This window comes from Oncorhynchus keta, chromosome 6, assembly GCF_023373465.1.
Source record: "Oncorhynchus keta strain PuntledgeMale-10-30-2019 chromosome 6, Oket_V2, whole genome shotgun sequence".
Taxonomy (NCBI): domain Eukaryota; kingdom Metazoa; phylum Chordata; class Actinopteri; order Salmoniformes; family Salmonidae; genus Oncorhynchus; species Oncorhynchus keta.
In genome coordinates this window covers 3,775,822-3,789,035 of record NC_068426.1, presented here as the reverse complement: position 1 = coordinate 3,789,035, position 13,214 = coordinate 3,775,822, and the positions used below count along the sequence as shown (strand labels likewise).

The window sequence follows — 13,214 nt, the reverse complement described above, 5'->3', positions numbered from 1 at the left end:
ACACTGTTCTTATGGGAGCTGCCTCTCCTGCACATCCCAGTTCAGTTCAGACATCAAACCAAACCCCAATGCAGTCTGTGGTCATGCCCAGTCTAGACATGGTGTCCCCCCCAAATGACACACTATGCGCTACAAAGTGTACTTCATTTGTTATGGGAGCTGTTGAGAAACATTTTGCTTTAGTGTAGCCGCGGTTGTTTGGTCAAAAGATAAAAACATTGTATCAGTAAATGAAACATCCTAAAGCGTACAAGCTTTAACTCCAGATATATATTTTTATTTATTGTGCATTGGGGAATATGCTAATTAGCTTATCATTCCTCAACAACCCTTCCTCTCTGACAACAGTCAGCTATCAAAGCGACAATAGCTACTTCATCTGGAAAAAATAATATTGACAAGTCAAAAAATGACAACCTATATTTAGCTATTAAAACGACTGACTTACCTTTCCAAGAAGTTGCAGTTGGTTCTCACTTCTCTTCTCAATGAATGTGAAATACCTTCTTATAGGAAGTCAGGTGGTTGACGATAACAACCCATATCAAATATTCAAAGAGGTATTCAAATAAGGGTATCCACCAATCCAAAACAAGGACTAGGCAGGAAAGTTCACATTGTTAGGATAGAGACTAGATCATCTTGTCATTATATAGAGTATCTCTGACTAAATATGGCTGGGTTTATATCTGGCGGGTACTGGGTAGTAAATGGCTGTATGAGGCGTTATCCTAAACCATTCCAGAGTTTGTGGACAACGATCCACATTGTTAGGATAGAGACGAGACCATCTTGTCATTATATAGAGTATCTCTGACTAAATATGGCTGGGTTTATATCTGGTGGGTACTGGGTAGGAAATGGCTGTGTGAGGCTTTATCCTAAACCAAGAGTGACCCCTGGTGGTTACTATATACATTACATGCCAGTTTCTCATAAAGCAAAACCAATGAAAGCAAATACTGCAATCCAGCCAATCATGTTTAGTTGTCCAAAAAAAACAACAGATGAAAAATGACAGACTTTCTTAAAGTCTGTCAGACATTGTAGACACATCTATATTTTTAAATACAACTTTGTGTTGTTGTTACAATTACAAACATTTGTGGCATTCTCCAATTATATAAAACATAAAAATCAACAGCACACAATCAATGGCTCAAATTAAAAGTTTTAAAACATTTGTACCTAAAGTAGTATTTCCCCAATACTGTCCTTTACATCCGTTTGACTACGCTGGTTTTTACACGATCAATTGATCATCTCGGAGTTATTGATCAATGCGCTTAAAATCAATGGAAGTGGAAGTAAACTATTGTGTAGCAGTGAAGTGGAGGTGTCAACCAGCATTCGGTTCAACTCAACAACGTCATCGGCCTGAGAGACATCTGTTTGTGCCGTCATTGACAATGACAGCAATGGAGTTGGCAAGACAGCGCAAACAGATCTGGGACCAGCCTGGTGGTCTTTTCAACCAGTTTGGCTCACCGGGAGGGCTGACGAGTCATTACACAGGCCAGACAGAATGCATTGCACAGGCCAGACAAAATGCATTACACAGGCCAGACAGAACGTGTATTTCCTTGAGCGTCTATTACAAGCCTATCATGTTGTGTTTCTGTGAGAAAACATTGAGGAAGTGCTGAACAGGTTGTTTGTTATAAGGTGAAACAAACACGTGACGCATAGACCCTTCTGTGCACAGGGAGGCTACCTTAAACCTGCTAATACTACATAGACCCATACCCTTCTGTGCACAGGGAGGCTACCTTAAACCTGCTAATACTACATAGACCCATACCCTTCTGTGCACAGGGAGGCTACCTTAAACCTGCTAATACTACATAGACCCATACCCTTCTGTGCACAGGGAGGCTACCTTAAACCTGCTAATACTACATAGACCCATACCCTTCTGTGCACAGGGAGGCTACCTTAAACCTGCTAATACTACATAGACCCATACCCTTCTGTGCACAGGGAGGCTACCTTAAACCTGCTAATACTACATAGACCCATACCCTTCTGTGCACAGGGAGGCTACCTTAAACCTGCTAATACTACATAGAACCATACCCTTCTGTGCACAGGGAGGCTACCTTAAACCTGCTAATACTACATAGACCCATACCCTTCTGTGCACAGGGAGGCTACCTTAAACCTGCTAATACTACATAGACCCATACCCTTCTGTGCACAGGGAGGCTACCTTAAACCTGCTAATACTACATAGAACCATACCCTTCTGTGCACAGGAGGCTACCTTAAACCTGCTAATACTACATAGACCCATACCCTTCTGTGCACAGGAGGCTACCTTAAACCTGCTAATACTACATAGACCCATACCCTTCTGTGCACAGGGAGGCTACCTTAAACCTGCTAATACTACATAGACCCATACCCTTCTGTGCACAGGAGGCTACCTTAAACCTGCTAATACTACATAGACCCATACCCTTCTGTGCACAGGAGGCTACCTTAAACCTGCTAATACTACATAGACCCATACCCTTCTGTGCACAGGGAGGCTACCTTAAACCTGCTAATACTACATAGACCCATACCCTTCTGTGCACAGGAGGCTACCTTAAACCTGCTAATACTACATAGACCCATACCCTTCTGTGCACAGGAGGCTACCTTAAACCTGCTAATACTACATAGACCCATACCCTTCTGTGCACAGGAGGCTACCTTAAACCTGCTAATACTACATAGACCCATACCCTTCTGTGCACAGGGAGGCTACCTTAAACCTGCTAATACTACATAGACCCATACCCTTCTGTGCACAGGGAGGCTACCTTAAACCTGCTAATACTACATAGACCCATACCCTTCTGTGCACAGGAGGCTACCTTAAACCTGCTAATACTACATAGACCCATACCCTTCTGTGCACAGGAGGCTACCTTAAACCTGCTAATACTACATAGACCCATACCCTTCTGTGCACAGGGAGGCTACCTTAAACCTGCTAATACTACATAGACCCATACCCTTCTGTGCACAGGAGGCTACCTTAAACCTGCTAATACTACATAGACCCATACCCTTCTGTGCACAGGAGGCTACCTTAAACCTGCTAATACTACATAGACCCATACCCTTCTGTGCACAGGAGGCTACCTTAAACCTGCTAATACTACATAGACCCATACCCTTCTGTGCACAGGGAGGCTACCTTAAACCTGCTAATACTACATAGACCCATACCCTTCTGTGCACAGGGAGGCTACCTTAAACCTGCTAATACTACATAGACCCATACCCTTCTGTGCACAGGGAGGCTACCTTAAACCTGCTAATACTACATAGACCCATACCCTTCTGTGCACAGGGAGGCTACCTTAAACCTGCTAATACTACATAGACCCATACCCTTCTGTGCACAGGGAGGCTACCTTAAACCTGCTAATACTACATAGACCCATACCCTTCTGTGCACAGGAGGCTACCTTAAACCTGCTAATACTACATAGACCCATACCCTTCTGTGCACAGGGAGGCTACCTTAAACCTGCTAATACTACATAGACCCATACCCTTCTGTGCACAGGAGGCTACCTTAAACCTGCTAATACTACATAGACCCATACCCTTCTGTGCACAGGAGGCTACCTTAAACCTGCTAATACTACATAGACCCATACCCTTCTGTGCACAGGGAGGCTACCTTAAACCTGCTAATACTACATAGACCCATACCCTTCTGTGCACAGGGAGGCTACCTTAAACCTGCTAATACTACATAGACCCATACCCTTCTGTGCACAGGAGGCTACCTTAAACCTGCTAATACTACATAGACCCATACCCTTCTGTGCACAGGAGGCTACCTTAAACCTGCTAATACTACATAGACCCATACCCTTCTGTGCACAGGAGGCTACCTTAAACCTGCTAATACTACATAGACCCATACCCTTCTGTGCACAGGAGGCTACCTTAAACCTGCTAATACTACATAGACCCATACCCTTCTGTGCACAGGAGGCTACCTTAAACCTGCTAATACTACATAGACCCATACCCTTCTGTGCACAGGAGGCTACCTTAAACCTGCTAATACTACATAGACCCATACCCTTCTGTGCACAGGGAGGCTACCTTAAACCTGCTAATACTACATAGACCCATACCCTTCTGTGCACAGGGAGGCTACCTTAAACCTGCTAATACTACATAGACCCATACCCTTCTGTGCACAGGGAGGCTACCTTAAACCTGCTAATACTACATAGACCCATACCCTTCTGTGCACAGGGAGGCTACCTTAAACCTGCTAATACTACATAGACCCATACCCTTCTGTGCACAGGGAGGCTACCTTAAACCTGCTAATACTACATAGACCCATACCCTTCTGTGCACAGGAGGCTACCTTAAACCTGCTAATACTACATAGACCCATACCCTTCTGTGCACAGGGAGGCTACCTTAAACCTGCTAATACTACATAGACCCATACCCTTCTGTGCACAGGAGGCTACCTTAAACCTGCTAATACTACATAGACCCATACCCTTCTGTGCACAGGAGGCTACCTTAAACCTGCTAATACTACATAGACCCATACCCTTCTGTGCACAGGAGGCTACCTTAAACCTGCTAATACTACATAGACCCATACCCTTCTGTGCACAGGGAGGCTACCTTAAACCTGCTAATACTACATAGACCCATACCCTTCTGTGCACAGGAGGCTACCTTAAACCTGCTAATACTACATAGACCCATACCCTTCTGTGCACAGGGAGGCTACCTTAAACCTGCTAATACTACATAGACCCATACCCTTCTGTGCACAGGGAGGCTACCTTAAACCTGCTAATACTACATAGACCCATACCCTTCTGTGCACAGGAGGCTACCTTAAACCTGCTAATACTACATAGACCCATACCCTTCTGTGCACAGGAGGCTACCTTAAACCTGCTAATACTACATAGACCCATACCCTTCTGTGCACAGGAGGCTACCTTAAACCTGCTAATACTACATAGACCCATACCCTTCTGTGCACAGGGAGGCTACCTTAAACCTGCTAATACTACATAGACCCATACCCTTCTGTGCACAGGGAGGCTACCTTAAACCTGCTAATACTACATAGACCCATACCCTTCTGTGCACAGGGAGGCTACCTTAAACCTGCTAATACTACATAGACCCATACCCTTCTGTGCACAGGGAGGCTACCTTAAACCTGCTAATACTACATAGACCCATACCCTTCTGTGCACAGGGAGGCTACCTTAAACCTGCTAATACTACATAGACCCATACCCTTCTGTGCACAGGGAGGCTACCTTAAACCTGCTAATACTACATAGACCCATACCCTTCTGTGCACAGGAGGCTACCTTAAACCTGCTAATACTACATAGACCCATACCCTTCTGTGCACAGGAGGCTACCTTAAACCTGCTAATACTAAACATAGACCCATACCCTTCTGTGCACAGGGAGGCTACCTTAAACCTGCTAATACTACATAGACCCATACCCTTCTGTGCACAGGAGGCTACCTTAAACCTGCTAATACTACATAGACCCATACCCTTCTGTGCACAGGGAGGCTACCTTAAACCTGCTAATACTACATAGACCCATACCCTTCTGTGCACAGGAGGCTACCTTAAACCTGCTAATACTACATAGACCCATACCCTTCTGTGCACAGGGAGGCTACCTTAAACCTGCTAATACTACATAGACCCATACCCTTCTGTGCACAGGGAGGCTACCTTAAACCTGCTAATACTACATAGACCCATACCCTTCTGTGCACAGGGAGGCTACCTTAAACCTGCTAATACTGCATAGACCCATACCCTTCTGTGCACAGGGAGGCTACCTTAAACCTGCTAATACTGCATAGACCCATACCCTTCTGTGCACAGGGAGGCTACCTTAAACCTGCTAATACTGCATAGACCCATACCCTTCTGTGCACAGGGAGGCTACCTTAAACCTGCTAATACTGCATAGACCCATACCCTTCTGTGCACAGGGAGGCTACCTTAAACCTGCTAATACTACATAGACCCATACCCTTCTGTGCACAGGAGGCTACCTTAAACCTGCTAATACTGCATAGACCCATACCCTTCTGTGCACAGGAGGCTACCTTAAACCTGCTAATACTACATAGACCCATACCCTTCTGTGCACAGGAGGCTACCTTAAACCTGCTAATACTACATAGACCCATACCCTTCTGTGCACAGGAGGCTACCTTAAACCTGCTAATACTACATAGACCCATACCCTTCTGTGCACAGGAGGCTACCTTAAACCTGCTAATACTACATAGACCCATACCCTTCTGTGCACAGGGAGGCTACCTTAAACCTGCTAATACTACATAGACCCATACCCTTCTGTGCACAGGGAGGCTACCTTAAACCTGCTAATACTACATAGACCCATACCCTTCTGTGCACAGGAGGCTAAACCTTAAACCTGCTAATACTACATAGACCCATACCCTTCTGTGCACAGGGAGGCTACCTTAAACCTGCTAATACTACATAGACCCATACCCTTCTGTGCACAGGGAGGCTACCTTAAACCTGCTAATACTACATAGACCCATACCCTTCTGTGCACAGGGAGGCTACCTTAAACCTGCTAATACTACATAGACCCATACCCTTCTGTGCACAGGAGGCTACCTTAAACCTGCTAATACTACATAGACCCATACCCTTCTGTGCACAGGGAGGCTACCTTAAACCTGCTAATACTACATAGAACCATACCCTTCTGTGCACAGGAGGCTACCTTAAACCTGCTAATACTACATAGACCCATACCCTTCTGTGCACAGGGAGGCTACCTTAAACCTGCTAATAGTACAGGGAATACTGCACAGGGACATAAAGATACCATACCCTTCTGTGCACAGGAGGCTACCTTAAACCTGCTAATACTACATAGACCCATACCCTTCTGTGCACAGGGAGGCTACCTTAAACCTGCTAATACTACATAGACCCATACCCTTCTGTGCACAGGAGGCTACCTTAAACCTGCTAATACTACATAGACCCATACCCTTCTGTGCACAGGAGGCTACCTTAAACCTGCTAATACTACATAGACCCATACCCTTCTGTGCACAGGAGGCTACCTTAAACCTGCTAATACTACATAGACCCATACCCTTCTGTGCACAGGAGGCTACCTTAAACCTGCTAATACTACATAGACCCATACCCTTCTGTGCACAGGGAGGCTACCTTAAACCTGCTAATACTACATAGACCCATACCCTTCTGTGCACAGGGAGGCTACCTTAAAACCTAGACCCATACCCTTCTAATACTACATAGACCCATACCCTTCTGTGCACAGGGAGGCTACCTTAAACCTGCTAATACTACATAGACCCATACCCTTCTGTGCACAGGAGGCTACCTTAAACCTGCTAATACTACATAGACCCATACCCTTCTGTGCACAGGGAGGCTACCTTAAACCTGCTAATACTACATAGACCCATACCCTTCTGTGCACAGGGAGGCTACCTTAAACCTGCTAATACTACATAGACCCATACCCTTCTGTGCACAGGAGGCTACCTTAAACCTGCTAATACTACATAGACCCATACCCTTCTGTGCACAGGGAGGCTACCTTAAACCTGCTAATACTACATAGACCCATACCCTTCTGTGCACAGGAGGCTACCTTAAACCTGCTAATACTACATAGACCCATACCCTTCTGTGCACAGGGAGGCTACCTTAAACCTGCTAATACTACATAGACCCATACCCTTCTGTGCACAGGGGAGGCTACCTTAAACCTGCTAATACTACATAGACCCATACCCTTCTGTGCACAGGGAGGCTACCTTAAACCTGCTAATACTACATAGACCCATACCCTTCTGTGCACAGGAGGCTACCTTAAACCTGCTAATACTACATAGACCCATACCCTTCTGTGCACAGGGAGGCTACCTTAAACCTGCTAATACTACATAGACCCATACCCTTCTGTGCACAGGAGGCTACCTTAAACCTGCTAATACTACATAGACCCATACCCTTCTGTGCACAGGGAGGCTACCTTAAACCTGCTAATACTGCATAGACCCATACCCTTCTGTGCACAGGAGGCTACCTTAAACCTGCTAATACTGCATAGACCCATACCCTTCTGTGCACAGGAGGCTACCTTAAACCTGCTAATACTACATAGACCCATACCCTTCTGTGCACAGGAGGCTACCTTAAACCTGCTAATACTGCATAGACCCATACCCTTCTGTGCACAGGGAGGCTACCTTAAACCTGCTAATACTGCATAGACCCATACCCTTCTGTGCACAGGAGGCTACCTTAAACCTGCTAATACTACATAGACCCATACCCTTCTGTGCACAGGAGGCTACCTTAAACCTGCTAATACTACATAGACCCATACCCTTCTGTGCACAGGAGGCTACCTTAAACCTGCTAATACTACATAGACCCATACCCTTCTGTGCACAGGGAGGCTACCTTAAACCTGCTAATACTACATAGACCCATACCCTTCTGTGCACAGGAGGCTACCTTAAACCTGCTAATACTACATAGACCCATACCCTTCTGTGCACAGGAGGCTACCTTAAACCTGCTAATACTACATAGACCCATACCCTTCTGTGCACAGGGAGGCTACCTTAAACCTGCTAATACTACATAGACCCATACCCTTCTGTGCACAGGAGGCTACCTTAAACCTGCTAATACTACATAGACCCATACCCTTCTGTGCACAGGGAGGCTACCTTAAACCTGCTAATACTACATAGACCCATACCCTTCTGTGCACAGGGAGGCTACCTTAAACCTGCTAATACTACATAGACCCATACCCTTCTGTGCACAGGGAGGCTACCTTAAACCTGCTAATACTACATAGACCCATACCCTTCTGTGCACAGGGAGGCTACCTTAAACCTGCTAATACTACATAGACCCATACCCTTCTGTGCACAGGAGGCTACCTTAAACCTGCTAATACTACATAGACCCATACCCTTCTGTGCACAGGGAGGCTACCTTAAACCTGCTAATACTACATAGACCCATACCCTTCTGTGCACAGGGAGGCTACCTTAAACCTGCTAATACTACATAGACCCATACCCTTCTGTGCACAGGAGGCTACCTTAAACCTGCTAATACTACATAGACCCATACCCTTCTGTGCACAGGGAGGCTACCTTAAACCTGCTAATACTACATAGACCCACCTTAAACCCTAATCTGTGCACAGGAGGCTACCTTAAACCTGCTAATACTACATAGACCCATACCCTTCTGTGCACAGGGAGGCTACCTTAAACCTGCTAATACTACATAGACCCATACCCTTCTGTGCACAGGGAGGCTACCTTAAACCTGCTAATACTACATAGACCCATACCCTTCTGTGCACAGGGAGGCTACCTTAAACCTGCTAATACTACATAGACCCATACCCTTCTGTGCACAGGGAGGCTACCTTAAACCTGCTAATACTACATAGACCCATACCCTTCTGTGCACAGGGAGGCTACCTTAAACCTGCTAATACTACATAGACCCATACCCTTCTGTGCACAGGAGGCTACCTTAAACCTGCTAATACTACATAGACCCATACCCTTCTGTGCACAGGGAGGCTACCTTAAACCTGCTAATACTACATAGACCCATACCCTTCTGTGCACAGGGAGGCTACCTTAAACCTGCTAATACTACATAGACCCATACCCTTCTGTGCACAGGAGGCTACCTTAAACCTGCTAATACTACATAGACCCATACCCTTCTGTGCACAGGGAGGCTACCTTAAACCTGCTAATACTACATAGACCCATACCCTTCTGTGCACAGGGAGGCTACCTTAAACCTGCTAATACTACATAGACCCATACCCTTCTGTGCACAGGAGGCTACCTTAAACCTGCTAATACTACATAGACCCATACCCTTCTGTGCACAGGAGGCTACCTTAAACCTGCTAATACTACATAGACCCATACCCTTCTGTGCACAGGGAGGCTACCTTAAACCTGCTAATACTACATAGACCCATACCCTTCTGTGCACAGGAGGCTACCTTAAACCTGCTAATACTACATAGACCCATACCCTTCTGTGCACAGGGAGGCTACCTTAAACCTGCTAATACTACATAGACCCATACCCTTCTGTGCACAGGAGGCTACCTTAAACCTGCTAATACTACATAGACCCATACCCTTCTGTGCACAGGGAGGCTACCTTAAACCTGCTAATACTACATAGACCCATACCCTTCTGTGCATAGACACCCTTCTGTGGGAGGCTACCTTAAACCTGCTAATACTACATAGACCCATACCCTTCTGTGCACAGGGAGGCTACCTTAAACCTGCTAATACTACATAGACCCATACCCTTCTGTGCACAGGGAGGCTACCTTAAACCTGCTAATACTACATAGACCCATACCCTTCTGTGCACAGGAGGCTACCTTAAACCTGCTAATACTACATAGACCCATACCCTTCTGTGCACAGGAGGCTACCTTAAACCTGCTAATACTACATAGACCCATACCCTTAAACCTGTGCACAGGAGGCTACCTTAAACCTGCTAATACTACATAGACCCATACCCTTCTGTGCACAGGGAGGCTACCTTAAACCTGCTAATACTACATAGACCCATACCCTTCTGTGCACAGGAGGCTACCTTAAACCTGCTAATACTACATAGACCCATACCCTTCTGTGCACAGGGAGGCTACCTTAAACCTGCTAATACTACATAGACCCATACCCTTCTGTGCACAGGAGGCTACCTTAAACCTGCTAATACTACATAGACCCATACCCTTCTGTGCACAGGGAGGCTACCTTAAACCTGCTAATACTACATAGACCCATACCCTTCTGTGCACAGGAGGCTACCTTAAACCTGCTAATACTACATAGACCCATACCCTTCTGTGCACAGGAGGCTACCTTAAACCTGCTAATACTACATAGACCCATACCCTTCTGTGCACAGGGAGGCTACCTTAAACCTGCTAATACTACATAGAACCATACCCTTCTGTGCACAGGGAGGCTACCTTAAACCTGCTAATACTACATAGACCCATACCCTTCTGTGCACAGGAGGCTACCTTAAACCTGCTAATACTACATAGAACCATACCCTTCTGTGCACAGGGAGGCTACCTTAAACCTACCTTAAACCTGCTAATACTACATAGACCCATACCCTTCTGTGCACAGGGAGGCTACCTTAAACCTGCTAATACTACATAGACCCATACCCTTCTGTGCACAGGGAGGCTACCTTAAACCTGCTAATACTACATAGACCCATACCCTTCTGTGCACAGGGAGGCTACCTTAAACCATTATGACTTTCCCTTCACAAGGTGTTCTAGGAATCGGAGTAATTGTACGTAATTAAAAATACAACAATCAATTTGCTAATTTACCTTCTGCAATGATACGGATAATGACAAGGAAAGTACAGGGACTGGGAGAGTACAGGGACTAGGAAAGTACAGGGACTAGGAGAGTACAGGGACTGGGAGAGTACAGGGACTGGGAGAGTACAGGGACTGGGAAAGTACAGGGACTAGGAGAGTACAGGGACTAGGAGAGTACAGGAAAGTACAGGGACTAGGAGAGTACAGGGACTAGGAGAGTACAGGGACTGGGAGAGTACAGGGACTAGGAGAGTACAGGGACTAGGAGAGTACAGGGACTAGGAGAGTACAGGGACTGGGAGAGTACAGGGACTAGGAGAGTACAGGGACTAGGAGAGTACAGGGACTAGGAGAGTACAGGGACTGGGAGAGTACAGGGACTAGGAGAGTACAGGGACTAGGAGAGTACAGGGACTAGGAGAGTACAGGGACTAGGAGAGTACAGGGACTGGGAGAGTACAGGGACTGGGAGAGTACAGGGACTGGGAGAGTACAGGGACTAGGAGAGTACAGGGACTAGGAGAGTACAGGGACTAGGAGAGTACAGGGACTAGGAGAGTACAGGGACTGGGAGAGTACAGGGACTAGGAGAGTACAGGGACTGGGAGAGTACAGGGACTGGGAGAGTACAGGGACTAGGAGAGTACAGGGACTAGGAGAGTACAGGGGCTAGGAGAGTACAGGAAAGTACAGGGACTAGGAGAGTACAGGGACTAGGAGAGTACAGGGACTAGGAGAGTACAGGGGCTAGGAGAGTACAGGAAAGTACAGGGACTAGGAGAGTACAGGGGCTATGAGAGTACAGGGGCTAGGAGAGTACAGGAAAGTACAGGGACAGGGACTAGGAGAGTACAGGGACTAGGAGAGTATAGGGACTGGGAGAGTACAGGGACTAGGAGAGTACAGGGACTAGGAGAGTACAGGGACTAGGAGAGTACAGGAACTGGGAAAGTACAGGGACTGGGAGAGTACAGGGACTGGGAGAGTACAGGGACTAGGAGAGTACAGGGACTGGGAAAATGCAGGAACTGGGAAAGTACAGGGACTGGGAGAGTACAGGGACTGGGAGAGTACAGGGACTAGGAGAGTACAGGGACTAGGAAAATACAGGAACTGGGAAAGTACAGGGACTGGGAGAGTACAGGGACTGGGAGAGTACAGGGACTGGGAGAGTACAGGGACTAGGAGAGTACAGGGACTGGGAGAGTACAGGGACTGGGAGAGTACAGGGACTGGGAGAGTACAGGGACTAGGAAAGTACAGGGACTAGGAAAGTACAGGGACTAGGAAAATACAGGGACTGGGAAAGTACAGGGACTGGGAGAGTACAGGGACTGGGAGAGTACAGGGACTGGGAGAGTACAGGGACTGGGAGAGTACAGGGACTGGGAGAGTACAGGGACTGGGAGAGTACAGGGACTGGGAGAGTACAGGGACTAGGAGAGTACAGGGACTGGGAGAGTACAGGGACTAGGAGAGTACAGGGGCTAGGAGAGTACAGGGAAAGTACAGGGACTAGGAGAGTACAGGGACTGGGAGAGTACAGGGACTAGGAGAGTACAGGGACTAGGAGAGTACAGGAAAGTACAGGCACTAGGAGAGTACAGGGACTAGGAGAGTACAGGGACTAGGAGAGTACAGGGACTGGGAGAGTACAGGGACTGGGAGAGTACAGGGACTAGGAGAGTACAGGGGCTAGGAGAGTACAGGAAAGTACAGGGACTAGGAGAGTA

At 46.7% G+C, this 13,214-nt stretch overlaps 1 long non-coding RNA gene across 29 annotated transcripts; it reads right to left on the bottom strand.

Moving 5' to 3' along the window:
• Positions 1 to 963: 963 nt before the first annotated feature.
• On the bottom strand, positions 964 to 12,302 carry LOC127930618 (uncharacterized). 29 transcript variants are annotated; one of them, XR_008138439.1, is made up of 8 exons: positions 11,292 to 12,302; positions 11,007 to 11,116; positions 9,408 to 9,572; positions 8,255 to 8,309; positions 8,038 to 8,092; positions 6,472 to 6,636; positions 5,926 to 6,035; positions 964 to 2,216 (listed from the first exon to the last, which is right to left on the bottom strand). It is a non-coding gene; the product is annotated as an uncharacterized LOC127930618 (long non-coding RNA). The 29 variants fall into 29 exon arrangements; XR_008138436.1 differs by lacking the exons at positions 8,038 to 8,092; positions 8,255 to 8,309 and adding exons at positions 7,258 to 7,305; positions 11,171 to 11,225 and having other exon boundaries at positions 9,291 to 9,517; positions 11,062 to 11,116; positions 11,292 to 12,230; XR_008138428.1 differs by lacking the exons at positions 8,038 to 8,092; positions 8,255 to 8,309; positions 9,408 to 9,572 and adding exons at positions 7,258 to 7,305; positions 8,737 to 8,963; positions 11,171 to 11,225 and having other exon boundaries at positions 11,062 to 11,116; positions 11,292 to 12,230.
• Positions 12,303 to 13,214: the final 912 nt, after the last annotated feature.